The sequence below is a fragment of the Choristoneura fumiferana genome, chromosome 9 (assembly GCF_025370935.1).
Source record: "Choristoneura fumiferana chromosome 9, NRCan_CFum_1, whole genome shotgun sequence".
NCBI classification, from domain to species: domain Eukaryota; kingdom Metazoa; phylum Arthropoda; class Insecta; order Lepidoptera; family Tortricidae; genus Choristoneura; species Choristoneura fumiferana.
In genome coordinates this window covers 15,720,130-15,736,334 of record NC_133480.1, presented here as the reverse complement: position 1 = coordinate 15,736,334, position 16,205 = coordinate 15,720,130, and the positions used below count along the sequence as shown (strand labels likewise).

The following is a 16,205-nucleotide window of genomic DNA, read 5'->3' as shown; positions in this document are numbered from 1 at the left end:
TGAACTACAAAGAAATACCTTGCTCACCAAAGCAAAGTAATTCTCACAACTGTTAGCATGGTGAAGTTGTGTTGCTCTGAAGATGTACTCTGGTTGAGTTCGTAACGCGTCAGTATAGTGTGCTAGTGGTGACAGTTGGGTTTGTGTGATTTGTGTGTGTTCTTATAATTGTTGCATGATAGCTATCATAAGGTCGTGGGTGAGCAAATTCTTTGTAGTTCATCAAAAACATCATAGTTTGCTTGATTATTGCTGTATATGACAGCGTTTGAAGTCGCTTGCAACATTGTACGTCAATATCGAACAGTATTTCATTACAAAAATAGAACAATATATCAAAACGCACGGGCTGTCGGTTTTGATACACAGGCGGGCAGGTGACGCTTCGTAATGATCTGCGATGTTTGATATATTTAGTCTGTGGACCGGCACGATTTCGAATCGTGACACAGTGGAACGTGTGACACATTGGAAAATGTGACACAGGGTACTTTTTTTTTCACTTTATGATCCCAAATCAGACTGAGTTTATGCTACAAATGAACGCATTTTAGATTCATGATTGCGAATTGGAAACTCACACACACCATTGGATTGCTTCACAGGTGTGCAGGTGTCCTCATGATGTTTTCATTCACCTTAAAGCTCGTGAATTTCAAATGTTATTTCGCAGATGAATTTCGAAAAACTTAGAGGCGAGCCGGGGTTTGAACCCACGACCCTCTTTTTGAGAGGCCATAGGTCAAACTACTATGCTACTACGGACTACGGCTTTAGTTAAACCCTAAAAAACAGTACTAATATTTCCAGGTAGTCCATTGAATACTTAACTTAATGGCCTATGTCACATTTATTTGCATCCAAAAATAAACCTTGTCCTCTACAAAATAACATCTAATTCTAATTGTTGTATGAATTAAACATAGAACTTTGAAACAGCGATGCAACGGTATGCCAATGACTTCAATTATCTTGAAACAGTGCCAAAAGCTGTATATTATGTTTTATTCTATACTTATTACTCGAAATAGTTATTGATGTCTTTACACGCACCGCAATGGCTTGTATATAATTATAACTAAATTCCGAATAAGACAAGCGGTTGCCATTCACTTTGTCAATATATATACTATGCTCATCTTACATATATAAAAGAAGTGTTTACCCTCGGATTTGCACGCGTAAATCATTCCGTGATTTAATTGGATTACCGTGAAAATTTCCAAAAATTACATGATAGTATTTATTTAATGAACTAAACGACGCGTTTTGAACTCAACCAGAGCTCATCTTCAGAGCAACACAAGAACACAACCGAACACCATGCTGACCATGCTATCAGTCTAACATCTGGCGTCAGTGCAGTGTGGTGGTGGTGATAGATGGGTTTGTATTATTTGTGTGTTCTTACAGTGTGGAGGTGGAGGAACTGCATGAACACGCATATCTTGCATAAGCTTAGCAAGGTCGCGGGTGACCAAAGAAATTCTTTTAGTTCATTGATATGGACCTCCGCAAAGTAACGCCTGATTCAATAAATTAGCCTTTATTTTATTTGTACAATAAATTCTAAGTATGTTTTGTTACTAAAACATAAGGATCTAAATTAGTCTGAAATTAACAAATGATTGACGTAGCATTAGAAACATCAGTGCCAAATTTCACGACTCTATATGCAGCGTATGAGATTTAGAGATGTACCTAATTTTTGGGGATTCCCATCAAAATTAAGGGAGATTCCTGAATTTTCATTTAAACGGATAGACAGACAATTCAACCTGTAACACAGTGACATTGACTGACAGACATACTAAGCAACGTACAACCTTGAACCGCTGAAACTTTAAACTTACCTTTAGATAAATAATAGCTAAATATTATCTTGAGCCTCTTGTTCTGAGAGGAGGCCTGTGCCCAGCAGTGGGACGTATATAGGCTGGGATGATGATGGTGATGATTATCTTGAGTATCATAGCGATATTCAGAAAATATTTTACGAAATTTCTACTCAATCTCATCCCGGAATTAAAAATATCCGTTTCGTTCCTTCTATTGACTATCAAGACTTCTTTACAGAATTACAGAATTCTGTCTTCCTATAAGTAATAATAATAATAATAAATATCATGGGACATTTGACACCAATTGACCTACTCCCAAACTAAGCAAAGCTTGTACTACGGATGGCAACGGATAAACATACTTATATAGATTAATACATACTTAAATACATATTAAACACCCAAGACCCGAGAACAAACATTCGTATTATGCATACAAATATCTGCCCCGGCCGGGAATCGAACCCGGGCCCTAAAGCTTCGCAGTCAGGTTCACTAACCACTTGGCCGGTCGTCGAAAGTGTATGTAGATCTAAGGATTTGGGCAGGACATTGATGAGTCAGTCACATTTTTTTATATGTTTAGTTTTAATCCTTTACCGAAAAACCCGACGCTTACGATCCGATTTTATAGACTCAGAACATGTGGCAAAATCGGTGCTGCAGCTAAAAAAAAAAGAATATATAGCCATCCCCCTTTGGCGTGTAGCGCTGTCTCTGTCTACACGCACATGTGGCCCAAACGTGTGATCAATGACCATTGTTTTTAAAAAGCTTATGGGTACTGAGAATCGATTATTATTGTATTCGATTATCTCGGCGTTATGAGTTATAGTTACGATGGATATACACATGGGAGATAGTACGTAGAGTTAGGCAGTTTGTTGTAATTAAAATACATAGTAAACATGTTTTAGCCGACTGCCCAAAGGAGGGTTATTATTTGTAGGTATTTTACCCTTCCAGGGCTTACGTATGTACCATCAGCCAAATACGTGGTCTACCACCCTAAAGCTGATAATCTTTTGCTTGTCATAAAACAATAATGCCAATAGACGTGTCTGTCAACTTGAAAGTTTAACTTTAGCGACATATTCATTTGATAGGAACTTTGAACATGAAACTACCGTGAGACTCACTCATATTAAATGTTATTATAACGGATAACTCACGTCTTAAACCGAGTTTAGCTCGACATGTTTCGGGCTATTTCGTAGCCCTTCCTCTCAGGAATGCGTTACAATATCATTTAATATCATTTAACGCAGGAGACGCCCAAAGTGTCGGTAAAATAGTTGATTGGCCCGTCTGTCAACTTGGAAGTTCGACTTTAGTGGCATATTCATTTGATAGCGACTTGTTTAAAAGTTGATAGACCACTAATTTGGCTGATGGTACCAACAATAGCCCTCTCATCCGCCTGTTATCGTGGTGGCGACCGGACACCACACGTGAGCGGCGACCAGTGGTAACGCGACACCGCCAATCGATTCAATGCGTCAAGTATTGTCAAGTTCGCAATGTTATACACCGGGCTGGCGCAAGGGATGAGCTGATGACGGCACTCGCGTGCTGAGGGTTTTGGAATTTCGAGCGAGCAAAAAATTGTTTTTCATAAGATTTACTTTTGCGTTAATGATTTTCTTTATTTTTGTTAACTTAAGTCGAAAGGTCCCTTTTGAGGTAAATATAATTGAAAATTGAAACAAGTTCTCTCGTCCCACTCCCACGTAAGATAATATTATAACTGTTGTACGTGATTTTACAAGCACAAAGACTTAAAATTGTTTTATAGTATTTTAGTAATGTTTATGTTACTTTGACTGAATGAATATTGTTAAAGATGTCATCGAAATTTTCCATTCAATATTTTGTCGCACCTTAGAACGTTACTTACTCTCAAATCACCATAAAGCAGCAGTGCCTGCGCTGCTGTACCTAATCACAACTAATAAAATTACTAGCATAAGAGCAATCTAAACTCACAAGCCTGCAACCGATTTATAATCTAGTGTTGTAAATATCCATAACAAACACTGAAACTAAAACTAAATTAAATTTTTAAATGAACAGTATTTAACCTTGGCTTAAACATAAACAATGTACATATTTCATTCGTTTCAGCTGAATAAGTCCTTTTTAGATAAGATAATGTTTGCATGCCAATGTATCGTGCTATATATAGACATGTCATAGCACATTAGTACTATTTATAAGACCAATTTTACCATATCTAAAGCAAAAACTAATTCATTTCATAAGCTGTGATGCCCATGCCCACTTACTTAGAATCATCTTCAAAAACTTGTACTAAATCATTGCAAACCTACTCCGCTCAATCCTGTACCTTGCACCACAAAAATCCGCTAGAAGCTCCAACTGACCCCAATAATAACTTCTAACACAATGCAATACGGCACAATATCGCTCGCACCCACCGTGAGAAAATATGCCGAAGACTCAATTTAGTGCGATAAACAGAGTAATGCGATACTATTTTATTATTTTTATTGCTAGATAGCGTATTTGATATTTTCTTAGAATTTGATAGGCATTTTGATTATAAACAAAGTATCGGTAAAACACGAGACTAAATATGATACGCTTTGGAATTACGCTGTCAATTAATAACATAATTTCAAAAGACACATGACTAGCTTATATACAGACAGACAACGTACAACCTAATTGAACCTAAAGTACTGAAACTGGTCTTTCAAAGTGACTTTTTCGCGGTCTCTTCTTATTATCATCATCATCATCAGCCTACAGCAGTCCACTGCTGGACATAGGCCTCTTCCATGGCGCGCCACAACACTCTGTCTTCAGCCCCTCGCATTCATCCGCCGCCAGCAATCCTCTAAGGTCCACCGTGCCTCAGGACGCCCTACACTACGTTTTCCCGTCCGTGGTCTCCATTCGAGGACCTCTTTATCTTTTTTATTCGACTGGATGGAAAACGAGCAAGTGGGTCTCCTGATGGTAAGAGATCACCACCGCCCATAAACATATGCAACACCAGGGGTATTGCAGACGCATTGCCAACCTAGAGGCCTAAGATGGGATACCTCACGTGCCAGTAATTTCACCGGCTGTCTTACTCTCCTCGCCGAAACACAACAATGCAAGCACTGCTCCCATCCCATCCCATCCCATCTTACGCCTTACCCCTGGTGTTGCAGATGTTTATGGGCGGTGGTGATCTCTTGGAGACCCACTTGCTCGTTTGCCATCCAATCGTATAAAAAAAAAACCATTTGTTGATTCATCTTTTTACCTTTGAAACTTGCAAAAATTGAGATGTAGTTGTGATCCATCCCATCCCAGCCTTTATACGTCCCACTGCTGGGCACAGGCCTCCTCACAGAATGAGGGGGCTTGGGCCGTAGTTCCCACGCGGGCCCAGTGCGGATAGGGAACTTCACACCCACCATTGAATTGCTTCGCAGGTGTGTGCAGGTTTCCTCACGATTTTTCCTTCACCATCAAAGCTCGTGGTAAATTTCAAATGTAATATCGCACATGAATTTCGAAAAACTCAGAGGTGCGAACCGGGATTTGAACCCACGATCCTCTCTTGAGCTTGAGAGGTGAAAAGTCAAACCTGGCTTTTACGGTAGTTATGATCAGATTGATTTGAAACTAACTCTAACTGGAACTCTGGCGCAAGCTCTCTCATACTGTGAGGAGGCCTGTGCCCAGCAAAGCAAATTCTAATCCATAACAGTCCGCATTATGAAAGATGTAGCGAAGCGCTTCAATCAAATAATTGGAGTTACTCTCCACTTCACCTATTCCTACAACGAAGTGCAAAATTCGAACTTCGTATCTTGCCGTCCCGCTCTCGCTGGTGCTATTTAATACGGGAGTGAAAAGGACGGTACGATAGGAACTTCGATTTTCAAATTTCGTACTAGCTCCTCTGACTGTTGTGAGAACTTTCTACGGTGTATTCAAATGTTTCGTTTGTACTTATAATATATATATCACGGGACAGTTCACACCAATTGACCTAGTCCCAAAGTAAGCTTAGCTAAGCTTGTGTTATGGGTACTAAGCAACGGATAAATATAATTATATAGATAGATACATACTTAAATACATAAACACCCAAGACCCGAGAACAAACATTCGTATTTTTCATACAAATATTTGCCCCGACACGGGAATCGAACCCGGGACCTCAAGCTTCGTAGTCAGGTTCTCTAACCACTAGGCCATCTGGTCTAAAACTTATATCTAAAGAGGTTTGCAATTCGACGCCTGCGCGTGTAAGCATCATGTACTAGCGGATGTTGATCACATCTTATCTGAGATATACCTATTCCAAATACCAACATAGCATTCAAATGGACTCTTTTACTGGAAGTGATTAGAAAATTGGTCAAGTGGGAGTCGGTCTCGCGTACAAAAAAGTTTCTCGTACAAATTGCAATTTTAAATACTAATAACCGGTTAAGTGCAAGTCGGACTCGCGTACAAAGGGTTCCGTACCATTATCTATAGAACATTAGACATTTGCAAAAAAACGGCAAAAAAAAACAAGTTTGTTGTAGGGGAGATTCTGTGAATATTTCAAGCGTCTACCTGTGGCCGTTATTAATTAATATCAAACAAGAAACGGCAACACAATCACGTTTGTTGTATGGGAGCCCCCCCCCATATTTATTTTATTCTGTTTTTAGTATTTGTTGTTATAGCCCTGTGACAGACGGACGGACAAACAGACAGACAGTGGAGTTTCAGTAATAGGGTTCCGAAAAAAAAAGGTTTTTTGTAAGTAAAGGTGATAGTTTCATCATCATCATCATCATCTCGGCCGTAGCACGTCCACTGTTGGACATAGGCCTCCCCCACAGACCTCCAGTTGCCTCGGTTGGAAGCCTGCATCCACCGTGAACCCGCGACTTTAACCAGGTCATCCTTCCATCTCGTTGGTGGACGTATAATAAGTACCTGGGCGACCGAGCTTCGCTCGGGCTAAAACTCGATAAGAAGCGTTTTCCCAGAGATAAGACTAAGCTAGATTGATTTTTTATCCCTGAAAACCCCCAAATACCATATTTCATTGAAATCGTTGCAGCCATTTCCGAGATTCTGATTATATAATACAAGAATTGCTCGTTTAAAGGAATAGATAATATCTTGGAACAAATTACTTCAATTGGCTTAGCCCCAAAATAAGCAAAGATCACACTCTGGGTACTAGAGACAACGAATAGATATATAAAGCTACATTATATACATACATAAAAACATCCAAGACTCGTACAAACATTCGTATGATTATTATACAAATATTTGCCCGCGATAGTTATGATAGATATATGGCACCAAATTAAAATCAATATTTTCAGTTAATTTTGTTCCTTGCTTATACCAAATTTAATATCAATTCAAGTTCATTCAAGATCAAATTTGCCATGTGAAATTAAACTTTAAACGCATGGATTTTAACGCTAAATTTCTTTTTATTTTCAAGTAATGGGTTTTCCAACAAGATGGAGCGACGACTTGGTTAAGATCGCGGGATCGCGGTGGTTGCGGAAAGCACAAGACCGGTCTGAGTGGAGAGCCTTGGGGGAGGCCTATGTCCAGCAGTGGACGTCTTTCGGCTGACATGATGATGATGATGATGGGGTTTTTGCGACATATACCATCAAATACCTACACACTAATATCCTATTGTCTGTCTTCAATCATTCGGAGTGGTATCGGTAACACATAACCCACATTTTTCCCACACAAACAACAATGCGCCACAAAAATTTAACTATTTCTACCAATCTCACGGGTGCTATTAATCTTGTATCGATTAACGGTAAATTTCTAACATAACTTAACGCCTAATAGCAAAAAGGTAATTACAAAGAGAACACTTACAACCGGAGGTGTCTGTGTATTTATACAAATATACAAATTCATTTATTTGTTCAACACAGGTAATTACAGTACATGGGGTGTTAAAAAAAAATGTTGCTCTATGTTGCGCCGCAAGGCATACAAATCGTAGATTTAGTCAATGAAGCTCCCACATACATCACAACTTGCATTAACTTATTACTGATTATAATCATTAAAAAAATCTGCGATCTGTTTATGCGTTGTATGTTGTCTGTGTGAAAAAAAGCCGTGGTTGCCAAGTGGTTTGACCTATGGTCTCTCAAGCAGAGGATCGGGGGTTCGAACCCCAGCCCGCACCTCTGAGTTTTACGAAATTCATGTGTGAAATTACATTTGAAATGTACCACGAGCTTTACGGTGAAGGAAAACATCGTGAGGGAATGTGCAACCTGCGAAGCAATTCAATTGAGAACTACGGCCCAAGCCATCTCATTCTGGGAGGAGGTCTGTGCCCAGCAGTGGGACGTATACTATATAGGCTGGGATGATGTTGTCTAAGCGTTTGTCACCTAATTAGTTTTAAATATTGTGTTTTCATAAACTATAATGTACTCGTAGGTGTTTATTGTATGGGGCGTGTAGCTTGAAATTAATGGTTTTATTATTATTATTTGTTCGTGACATCGTCGTTGGCCTCATCTGGCCCTGTACTACTCAAAATTCGAAGTTCGTATCTTGCCGTTCCGCTGACACTAATATTATTTAATACGAGAGTGAGAGGGACGGTACGATACGAACTTCTACTATCGAATTTCGTAGTAGCCCCCCTGTAGTTATTGTCAAGTGAGATAGAGGTCAATCGCTCTTCATTTTAATTCTTGAAGTCGAGTATAATTACATTTAAATTAAGGTCAAGTAATATTTTTTTTATGATTACCATAATGATCATTATAATTATTGTCACGTATATAGTCTCATAATTTTTAAAACTAGTTAACTAGTTGGTTAAAATTACATTTCATATTTTTGTTAATAATTAAACATTTCCAAATTAAGTACCTAATTACTACAGCATACGAATAGGACATTTTACATTTTTTAAACACAGACAAAAATTACGTTTGGTAACGCATACCAAAACAAAACTGTCACGCAAATGCGGAACATGACGTTTGTTTGGACAAAAATAGAGTGCAAAGCGCGCGTGCCTACTCCTGTGGTGAGTGCTTGGTATGAACAGTTATTGTTGGAATATCATGCAACATACAAGTGTTAAGGTAAACGTGCGTGTTGTTGTTTTTTTTATTTTGTATTAAAAAGAGAATACAGAGAATTACAAAAAATATAACTAGGGTTAGGAATGGAATTGAGTGATTTCCGGGCTTTTTTGTGATGCTCGCAAAAATTTTTTTGAAAAACTTTTTTTTTAAATTTGATTTGTAATTATTATTTTCAGTGATTTTTTAAAAACATAATAGGTAATAGAAACATCTAGAGATATTAAAAGCTGTCCTTGCAAAAATTATAAGTACCTACCTACTTACGAAAATTTTCTAAGTCTTCCTGCAGCCGTTACGGCAGCGTTCTCAATAAAGGTCTAAAATCAATCCGGTCTGTTACCGAGATTTCTTAGGAAAACTGTTGTAACACAACAACAATATTGGAGGTATTGTGCAAACTTTTTTTTTATCCATATAAAGCTTTATGGCTGTCAACAATACTAAAATTATAAGCTGTGTATTTATAAAGTGTACGAAACACCTGTCAAAAATATTGTACTCTATTGCGTTTGCTATCAATACATCTACCACGTTTTCCTCTTCATCCTCGTAAGTCCTCGCATACTTTATTAAGTACAAATCAATCCTGGAACAAACTATATCCTGTTATGTTCATGTACCAGGGTGGAACCTGTGTACCTACCTACTACTAATGTCATGTTGTCACCCCATACTTTTGACAAGGAAATCGTAGTGAAATTGATTGTTAAAAGGTTCCACCCTGGTACATTAGTTTATTCGACTGTACTATGTATAGCACAAATTTTTCAACGAAATGAAAACTTTAAGCCTTTTGAGATAATTTCCAAAATCGTAAAACGGGAAATTTTTGACATGGTCTGTAGAATTACGTATGTTTAAAAGTTAACTTACGAGAAAACAGTTACCTAGGTTCCAAAACAAAAATTAGTTTAATTTAATATCAACTGTTTTATTTATTAAGTAATTTACTAGTTCCTTGCCGTAAATAGTACTTTCACAATTTTACTTTTCTGATTTTTAAACGGATTCTAAGTAAAAAAGAATTCCTGATAAAATAACGCTGTAGGTGTCTATGAGCGGCGGTGATTACTTACCATCAGGTGACCGGCATGCTCGTTTATAGTTATTTGATAAAAAAAAAGAAATTAAACGACCGAACTCCAGACAATGAACTTAGACATTTAAAGAAGTCACAAGAATGATTAGAGCTAGACTGCGTGAATAAAAACCTAATTCATTCTTTTTTTGTCACGTCTAGCTATAAACTAGTCCGTTTCACTTATTTAATAATGAGTTTAATAAATAAAAAAGTTAATAAAACAATGTTCAAAGTGCTATAGCATTCGATTGTGAATTGCCGTTGTTTGCCATCGTGATCAAATTCTAAGTAGTTCTAAGTAAATTCTAAGTCAGTTATGACTATTAACAATATCAACCAATTTTACGAACTCCTTTTGTAGACATTGAAATATGTATTAATCCGAAAATTGGTGCGAATTGTCGTAGCAGCCTAGTGGTTTGACCTATGGCTTTCAAGTAGACGGTAGCGGGTTCGAGCCCGGGCTCGCACCTCGTTAGTTCTTCGGAATTTATGCGCAAAATTATATTTGAAATTTGTCTGCATCCAGGAACCTTCCAGTCTCTTGGGATGAAATCAAGCCTTTATATTAGAATTATTTCAAGTGAAAGTTCTTAAAATCGGTTCTGCAGATCCAGAATTTAGCCCCTACTTACAAACATACATACAAAGTATCATCATCACCATCATATCAGCCGTATAACGGCCACTGTTGGACATAGGCCATACAAAGTTTACCATTTTATCAGATAGTGGTTACTAATAATTGTATTATTTGTATTCATACTCACGACTTACGATTTTTTATTTAAACTTATAAAACTAATTTCATTTTGTAAGTTTCCTTATTCGGTTCAAAATTTATAAGTTAAATTTGATCCACTTGTAGATTGAATTGACTTAAAATTTGGTACATGTTTAAAATTCTGACTACCAGTGTTATAAATAAATAGTGTCAGCAAAAAAATATTCAATTAAAAATTATAAAATGCTGTGAACAAATGGGTCAATTTAATTAACTATCTTTACAAATAACATCAATAAGTAAGTTCGTCAGGTAAACTTAACTATGGAGTTAATTTGGTTGATACCCTTAAGTATGACTAATCTTACTTCCAAAAATGCAAAATAATATGCAAGTTAACTTATAGTTATCTAAACTTAAATTTAAATTCATACCCATTATACCTACATTCATAAAAAGTAGGTACCTACATTAAACAGCGACAATTACTAAGCCTCGTGTTTTAGCTTAGTAACAGTAAAACACAAACATACAAACGTGACCATGCATGACACACATCATTTTGGTGCGTGTAGAGAATCGAACCCGTGTAGCTTTTATTAAAAGCCAACATTGCATCTGATATGCTGAAATCGCTCAATCAATATAAATCAAATTTTGTAAGCTTGTACGGAACAAAATATATATATACACCTAAGTATACATATATAAATAAATTGTTATTTGCTGTGGTGGAAAAAAGTTGACCTCTACTGGACAATTCACTCAAAATTATATTCCCAAATTTTGTAACTAAAACTATTCTAATACCTAAAGTACTTACTATTATTAATACTACATTTTCTGTTCATAATATCATTTGCGAAAGCACTAAGTATTTTCTTGCATCGAAAATATCGTCGAAAATATTTTTGCATTTAATTTAATCAATGCAACTAATTTGTACATTTTTATTATACCTTTGAGAAATATGCCATATATCGAAATGAAATATTTTTCGAAATTGGATAGAAGCAGAATCCATTAGGGATTAAACTGGACAAATAATAAACATCTAATCTATATCTAAGAATATTATAGCTATTTTATAATGCTTATCAATAATGAATAATGGTTGATTTACTAAAAACAGAAAAGTATATATGGGATTCGAACCCATTAATGTCAGCAATTAATAGCAGATAAGGTATGACTGCCATGACTTTATCACATATCATTTCAGAAGATTTTTTTTTTGTAAAAAAATATAGATAACGATCTTAATAATATAGGTATTAAATAACTAAGAATAGAATCTGAAAGTCATTTCCCTTGTTCTAAGAGACACTTATCTTGTAAACATCATAATACAAAAACAAACAAAACTCTGCAGTTGTTCTAATTTTCTCAAAACAGGCAGGCGAAGTTTGTTAGTTACCAAAGTTGGGGTCAAGAGACTCCCCTAGCGCCATCTGTGATATACCCATCGCACTAACACGGTTTAAGTGAAACAAACAGTAAAAGGTATACGTCGTAGAAACAAATCGTATTGTTTTTGTGACACTTATAAAAATTATATTTTGGAAAAAATAAAGATTTTTTTATAATCATTCATGTAAGTATTTATGTGACAGTTGCAGACTTTAAACAGACTGTGATATATAACATCGGTGTTAATTAAAAATAACAATTAAAGCAGCGATTTCTTTCACTATTCTCCGGAGCTGTATGTATTGAAAAAACTTTACTACTGACACATCAACATTTCCTTTATTTTCTTATTTTTCTAGAAACTTTTTGAAATTGTTTATTTAAAAGTATTGTTTATATACATTTGCATACTTACCCATATTAATGATTGAACTGAAACTATTGGTATTATACCTACTAGGTACTTTCTATGAAACCAATTTGTATGAAATCTTCGTCAATGGATTTAAGCAATAATCAGAGTTTTTACAATCAATATAATTAAATATCAACATTTTTCCTCTTTTAATTCGCACATCTCTAAATTTAGATGTCTAATTAGTATTATTATTTTGAAAACTTTTTGATAAATTTAGTTTCGTTAATTAACTCACGAATATTTAAAACCTACAGGTTTTACATACATACATACAAATTACGAAAGTAGCCGCATAACTTTTATCAAGTATATTTCTTAATTATTTTGTCACTACACTTTACATTAAAAGTAGATATGACAGTCAAAAACAAAAAAAAAAAACATGAACTATTCTAATAAGACTAATTTTTTTGTAAGTCACAAAAACTGGCGATTTTTTCTCTTTAAAATCGGTAACATTTACCACTTAGGTACAATGTAACTGATCATCATTTAATCACATTGCAATTGAAACAATTCACGCTATTTCGCATTTCAGTTGCGAAAGTGTGATTGTAATTATGAACGACTGGCACCTACTTGAGTGCATGTGGTATACCAGAAATGCACGGAATTAGGGTAAACGTACCGGTAATTGCCGGATTGACACAAATCAATCAGTTCGTCCGAACGGGGTGTATCGGCGGCCGCCGCGCGCCGTGCGAGTAGGTATGCGATGAAGAGATATTTATTTACTTTTTTTTTCAATTTATTTAATCTTTTGTTGTGACAGCTTATTACCTTATTTTACTTTTTGAGTTCTTTTTTTGTTTTTTACGCTTAAATGTAGCTAAATATTTAGGTCATTTATTTAGTGTACCTAATGGTGAACAGAAATGTCATTTCACAATTTTAAGGTAATGATGCAAACGTTTATTAATTGTTTATTCAAAGTCCGTACTAGTTTTGCGAAATTCATTGATTGTAATGATTTGTTTATTTACATGAGTGTAACATATTTGTCCTAGGTAGGTACTTTGATCTCAATAATAGTGGTTGTCTTGTTTTCGTAGACAACAGTGTAGTTCCGTTTAAACCACAAAATAAAATTTTATTTTTAAATACTTAGTAGTTTTCTTGTCAATTCCAATAAGATTTTTCACAAGTCCAATTAAGTAGGTATACATATATGTTTCTTATAAGACACCTATAATATTAAAATGTATAGCTGCTCAGTAGAACTAATCATACTATTTGTACTCAGTACATCAAAGACTTAGCAGAATTTGATAGTTAGTCAATATTTAAATTAATTTCATATTATTATCTTATTATGACTCAAATATTAATTGCAAATCACAGACTTTTTTGCACTGCACAGGACATCACTGACAAATCAAAATAACACTTACATCTGTATCACGACAGGAGTTGTTATCACAAAGAAAATATCACCGTGTGTCCACATATCACCATGTTACATGTCAGTAAATCACAGATTTTTCAAAGTCCAAAACGTTCACAAAGTCATATGGGATCTGATTCAAAACACTGTTCAGGTACGCCCAAAAAAAAAACAACACAAAGTACACAGAGTTCACTTATTATTATTTTTAAACACAGTGATTGATTGACGATCACGATTGATTAATCGGAAGGTTCGATCCGATTAGTTGTTACGTAAGACGCGAGCGCGACGGATGCGGGCGCTCGATGTCGGCGCGGGGCACGACTGCAGTGCGATCCTTCGGCCGAGCGAAGCCCCTCCAACTGCGCGCATCTGAGGCTCACTCCTTGACGCGGCCCCGCCCAGTGGGACGCCACTCGGTAGCTAAGATGACTATCAACCTCCTTCTCTAACCACACGAGAAACCCTATCACCATCCCGCTCCCCGCGGCGACAGTGGGGCGCGCCAATGGCATCGGTTCGTCGGATCGAGTCGAGACGATGAATCGAGATGTGTACTTAGGTATCGCTGCACAAGTCCTTTTGTTGTTAGTCGATAATAGGATGCACTTTTTTTGCAGCGCGATCGACTCGGACCGACAGTATTTACAATGCAGCATCGTGTTTACAACTACTTGGCTTGTAAATAACCATCCGAAACAAAAAGTTTCGCTTACTTTTCAACACATCAATATCTGACAAAAACAACAAAAGCAATTAAACAGAACGCTCTTCATCGTAACCTAAAAACGACCCCTAATTATTTACCCCTTATAATTTATTCATGCACTTACAAAAATAATCTAAGTAAGTACAAACTTACATTACTTTTTTGTGGCAAAAATGCACCGAAATTCACCTTGAAATGATAGAAAGTGCACGAAGGGTAAGACGCAGGGAGCGTCTGGGGTGGGTGAACCCTGGGGCGCGAATGTAGGTCAGTTTTTGTTTCGCGCGCTGATGCCGAAATTCGGTTACTAGGGATCGTGGATCTCGGATAGTGCCCGCAAAAGGCTCTTTTACCCTGCGAAACTTTTTCAAGTGTCGTTCTAGCGTTCATTGGTGGTTTTTTTTCTTTAAAAAAACTACGAAAATGTTTTTGATGCCTAACGAATTCGGAATGTTATATTATAACTATTAGATGTTAAAGAAACCATTATAGTAGGTATTTTATTTTATTCATAATCTTTTATGTTTATGAAATCAATATATTTATTTACAACAGGTTAATTATGTTTTTTTAACATACTTAGGTACTTACACTTTCTTTTCAATTTAATTTACAAATTTACTTATAAAACTTTCACAGGTCGTTACTTATTAAATGCAACACTCTTATTATTTTTGTACGAATTGCCTGTAACTCAGTACCCCAGGCTCGTCCCATGAAAATACTTAAGTTATCTGCCGCTCCACAACAGATGGCGCTAGCTGTCTGTTTTCCCCATTTTCTCCATTTTCCGAGGGCGAGTAGCGGTGAATTAGTTTAACGCTACTCGGGTTCGTATAGAAGCGTTTCAGGGTTTGTTTCTAAGTGAAATTTAGCAAAGAATACTGGATTATTATCAGTTATTTTGTACACATATTAGGGATGACTGAAAATGTGGTGTTTTTTACACGGTCTTATTTAAATTACCGTGTTTGTAGTTGTTTTTTTAGGGTCAAATGTTGCAAGTTCATTTTGGCCTATTTTAAGTGGTCGGATTGACTTAAAATATATGGTATTTGATTCCTGGGCCACCATGGAAGTAAACAATGGTAGTAAACAAATGTATTTCTCATATATGACAACGCTTATCTAATGACGTAAATGTCATTATGACAAGGTTCTGTAGTGGTCTAGGAATGAAATTGGTTGACTATACATATGTAAATAGAATGACCAAGTACAAGATGGTACATGTACCTACCTATAGTACAACCTATAGTACAAGTAGCAAGTACGGTCACGAGCGTTAATTCGGGACCTATTTCGTAAAAAAATCCTTTGAATTGTCATACAAAATGACAGATATTCGGTATTAACTGGGTCCCAAATTAACGCTCGTGACTGTACGTCAAGAAAAAGAACAGTATATTATATAACAGTACAACAGTAGGTACATATTTGCTTTTCGCACGGTTTTTTTTTGGTACCTAACGGTACCTCTACCATGATGCGCTTCACTGCAATGAACAGAT

General features: G+C 36.2%; 1 protein-coding gene across 4 annotated transcripts in view; it reads right to left on the bottom strand.

The window, feature by feature from the left end:
- The window catches only part of ct (homeobox protein, cut), a 185,857-nt gene extending 171,525 nt beyond the window's left edge, over positions 1 to 14,332 (bottom strand). For all 4 annotated transcript variants that reach the window (XM_074092587.1, XM_074092588.1, XM_074092592.1 and 1 more), the window contains exon 1: positions 13,990 to 14,332. The gene's annotated coding sequence lies outside the window, so the exon portion shown is untranslated. The remainder of the gene's footprint in view (positions 1 to 13,989) is intronic.
- Between the last annotated feature and the right edge of the window lie 1,873 nt (positions 14,333 to 16,205).